This window comes from Cebus imitator, unplaced genomic scaffold (assembly GCF_001604975.1).
Source record: "Cebus imitator isolate Cc_AM_T3 unplaced genomic scaffold, Cebus_imitator-1.0 Scaffold234, whole genome shotgun sequence".
NCBI lineage: Eukaryota > Metazoa > Chordata > Mammalia > Primates > Cebidae > Cebus > Cebus imitator.
This window is the reverse complement of record NW_016107549.1, coordinates 58,836-62,912: the sequence shown is the minus strand read 5'-3', so window position 1 is coordinate 62,912 and position 4,077 is coordinate 58,836. Positions and strand designations below refer to the sequence as shown.

At 50.6% G+C, this 4,077-nt stretch overlaps 1 protein-coding gene across 3 annotated transcripts in view; it reads right to left on the bottom strand.

Moving 5' to 3' along the window:
• The window catches only part of GIPC1 (GIPC PDZ domain containing family member 1), a 15,854-nt gene extending 12,444 nt beyond the window's left edge, over positions 1 to 3,410 (bottom strand). For 2 of the 3 annotated variants that reach the window (XM_017497604.2, XM_017497607.2), the window contains exons 1-2: positions 3,356 to 3,410; positions 1,438 to 1,525 (exon numbers count right to left, since the gene is read on the bottom strand). The gene's annotated coding sequence lies outside the window, so the exon portion shown is untranslated. Of the gene's footprint in view, positions 1 to 1,437; positions 1,526 to 3,003; positions 3,027 to 3,355 lie in introns of those variants that run through there. The other variant, XM_017497606.2, reaches the window with a different exon arrangement.
• Positions 3,411 to 4,077: the final 667 nt, after the last annotated feature.

Below are 4,077 nucleotides of genomic sequence, written 5' to 3'. Positions count from 1 at the left end.
GTAGAGACGGGGTTTCACCATGTTGACCAGGATGGTCTCGATCTCTTGACCTCGTGATCCACCCGCCTCGGCCTCCCAAAGTGCTGGGATTACAGGCTTGAGCCACCGCGCCCGGCCGACTTTTTTTTTTTGAGACAGAGTCTTGCTGTGTCATCCAGGCTGGAGTGCAGTGGCACCAACTTGGCTCACTGCAACCTTGCCTCCCGGGTTCTAGAGATTCTCCTCTCTCAGCCGCCCAGGTAGCTTGGGACTACAGGTGCACATCACCACGCCCGGCTAACTTTTTGTGTTTTTAGTAGAGACAGGGTTTCACTACATTGGCCAGACTGGTCTCAAACTCCTGACCTTGTGATCCACCTGCCTCAGCCTCTCCAAGTGCTGGGATTACAGGTGTGAGCTGCCACGCCTGGCTGAAGAGATGTCTTTCTAATTCACTCACAGATGCTACGTACATAGGCTAGCTGGGGCTCTGCCCACGACCTCTGGAAGAGGACAGTCCGGAAGAGGAAGTGCACAGTGAGCAGGGAAAGGTGTAAATGTCTAATATTATTTTTTTCCTTTTGTTTTGTTTTTTCTTTTGTTTTCTTCTTCTTTTTTTTTTTTGACGGTCTTGCTTTATTGCCCAGGCTGGAGTGCAGTGGTGCAGTGAGGCCTCACTGTAGCCTGACCTCCTGGGCTCAAGTGATCCTCCCACCTCAGCCTCCTGAGTAGCTGGGACCAAAGGTGCTTGCCACCACGCCCTGCTCATTTTTTTATTTTTATTTTTTAGAGACAGGGTCTTGCTGTGTTGTCCAGGCTAGTCTCAAACTCCTGAGCTCAAGCAATCCTCCAGCCTCGGCCTCCCAAAGTTCTGGGATTACAGGCATGAGCTACTGTGCCCAGCCTCATATAATTTTCAATGTTGATGTGGAGACAAAGCGAGGCAAGTTCTATAGACAAGATCAGGAAGGGCCTCTCTGAACAAGTGATGCTGCACTTGAGACCTGCATGACAGGAGGAAGCACCATGCAATGATTTGGGGCGAGAACATTCCAAGTAGAGAGAACAGCCAGTGGAAAGGCCCTGACCTGAGCTGCGGCTGGGCGTGGTGGCTCACACCTGTAATCCCAGCACTTTGGGAGTCCGAGGCAGGTAGATCACCTGAGGTCAGGGGTTTGAGACTAGCTTGACCAACATGGCGAAACCCTGTCTCTACTAAAAATACAAAAATTAGCCAGGCATGGTGGTGGGCGCCTGTAATCCCAACTACTCAGGAGATGGGGTTTCACCATGTTGGTCAGGCTAGTCTCGAACTCCTGACCTTGTGATCCGCCTGCCTCAGCCTCCCAAAGTGCTGGGATCACAGGTGTGAGCCTCCCTGCCCGGCCCGCACCCAATCTTATGTATCCATTTGTTCATGAATGCATTCATACCTGGTCCATCTCCATGTTTACTCACCTAAACTAGTGCTCTTGCCTCCTGAGGGTTTCCCAGCTTCCGCCCTCACCCCCCACGAGTTCGTGTCCAGACAGCAGCCAGAATGGTCCTGTAAAACAGAAGTCACGTCACATTTGTCTCTGTTCTGATGCCTCCTCGGGCTCTGGCCTCACTGGAAAGAAAACGGTGTCAGCCAGCCACCACAACCAGCCTTGTTTTGTTTTCTTAGTCAGGGGTGTCATTCTGTTGTGCAGGCTTCAGTGTGGTAGTGTAATCATAGTTCACTGCAGCCTCCACCTCCTAGGCTCAAGTGATCCTCGTGCCTCAGCCTCCTCCGTAGCTGGCACTACAGGAGCACACCACCTTACATGGCCAATTTTCATTTTTATTTTCTGAAACAGAGTCTCGCTCTGTCACCCAGGCTGGAGTGCTGTGGTGTGATCTCGGCTCACTGCAACCTCTGCCTCCTGGGTTCAAGCAATTCTCCTGCCTCAGCCTCCCTAGTAGCTGGGATTATAAGGTTCACGCCACCACGCCTGGCTAATTTTTGTATTTTTAGTAGAGATGGGGTTTCACCATGTTAGTTAGGCTGATCTCGAACTCCTGACTTCAGGTGATCCACCCGCCTCAGCCTCCCAAAGTGCTGGGATTACAGTCATGAGCCACGGCACCTTGCCTTAATTTTTTTTTTTTTTTTTTTTGGAGAGTTGGGGTCTTGCTATGTTACCCGGGCTGGTCTCAAACTCCTGGGATCAAGTGGTCCTCCTGCCTTGGCCTCCCAAAGTGCTGGGACTATAGGCATGAGCCACTACATCCGGCCAATAATATCTGTTGAATCAATGAATGGATGAATGAATGATCCCAACACCCACACCCCCAGCAGTCCGGGTACCTGACCAGGGAGACAAAGGGGTACAGGCTCCCGTCTCTGCAGCAAAATCACACGTCCATGCTGTGGCCCCACATCTCTTGTTTCCCAGGTTAGTGCTGGGCACATAGTAGGTGCTTCATCTAGCCAGGAAGGCAGGAATAGCATCTCCCTCACCTTTCTTTGTCTGTGTTTTTTTTTCTCTTTTTTTTTTTTTTGAGACAGAGTTTTGCTCTTGTTACCCAGGCTGGAGTGCAGTGGTGCGATCTCAGCTCACTGCAACCTCTGCCTCCCAGGTTCAAGCAATTCTCCTGCCTCAGCCTCCCGAGTAACTGGGATTACAGGTATGTGCCACCATGCTCAGCTAATATTTTGTATTTTTAGTAGTGACGAGGTTTCTCCATGTGGGTCAGGCTGGTCTCTACTAAACAAACAAACAAAAATAGCCAGGGGTGGTGCTGCATGCCTGAAATCCCAGCTATTGGAGAGGCTGAGGCAGGAGACAATTGCTTGAACCTGGGAGGTGGAGGTGGCAGTGAGCCAAGATCATGCCACTGTGCTCCTGCCTAGGTGACAGAGCAAGACCCTGTCTCAAAAAAAGAAAAGAAAAGGAAAAAAGCCCTTGTCATCCATCATTATCCCCCCCAACTCCACCAGCTCTGTGCACTGGGAGGCAGGAAGCTAAAAACCTAAGTCTGGAACCTGGCTTCATCTCTTACTAGCTGTGTGGCTTTGGGCAAGGGTCTTAACCTCTCTGAGCTCCAAGGAAAACACACATGTGCTTAGAATAGTCCTGGCACACAATAAGCTTTCTGTAAATATTGGTGACGATTATTACTACTGCCATCTGTACCAAGATTCAAACTTCCAAGATCCCTACATCCAGACCAATTCCCAACCTCCGTACTCTCTCTCTGCCCGCACCCACTGCCCTGGTTCATGCTGGCTTCTGTGTCTCCACCTGTGAGTGAGGATTAACAGCAGGGAGGAAAGTGAGTGATTAATGAATCTGCCTGCCACAGCCATAAGAGGTTTCTTGGCCTGGGTTCAAATCCCACCCCTGCCACTTACCAGCTAGGTGGCCGTGGGCAAGTCACTTCACTTCACAGGGCCTCAGTTTCTTCATCTGAAAAATGGGTGGAATTCCTGTCACTCTCAAGGTGGTTATGGAAATCCAAAGAGATTGCGCATGTATCCCATCTACACTCTGCCTCAGACTCCATGTAAGGAAGCTGTTGTCATTATTACTGGTATCTCCTCCTCTGCCCTGCCCTGCCCAGGAATATCCCAGCCCTCTCTGCCTGCCGACCTACTCCAGGCTCACTCCTCCAGGCAGCCTCCCAGGCTTGCCCCAGCATGTTGGATCCACCCCTGTGGTACAGACAGCTCAGGCCCATGAACTTAATTGCATGCTGCCCTGGCAGAACTCTTGTCTTCCAGCCTCAGGCTGTCATTTAACTTCATGTCTCTATTTTAAAACGTAAACGAGATGGCATCACTGCCCTGACTGAAACTTTACAACGGTTTCCCACCTTCTGGAAGAAAAATTGCAAACTCCTTACTGTGACCCACAAACCCCTGCAGAATCCCTGCTCTGGGTTCATCTTCTGTTCCAACCGGATTCCAAGCTTGGTCCAGCCTAAAGAAAGACCTTGGCCTTGCCCATCTGTTTTTTTTTGTTTTGTTTTTTTCTTTGAGATGGAGTCTTGCTCTGTTGCCCACGTTGGAGTGCAGTGCCACGATCTCCTCTCACTGCAACCTCCACCTTCCAGGTTCAAGCGATTCTCCTGCCT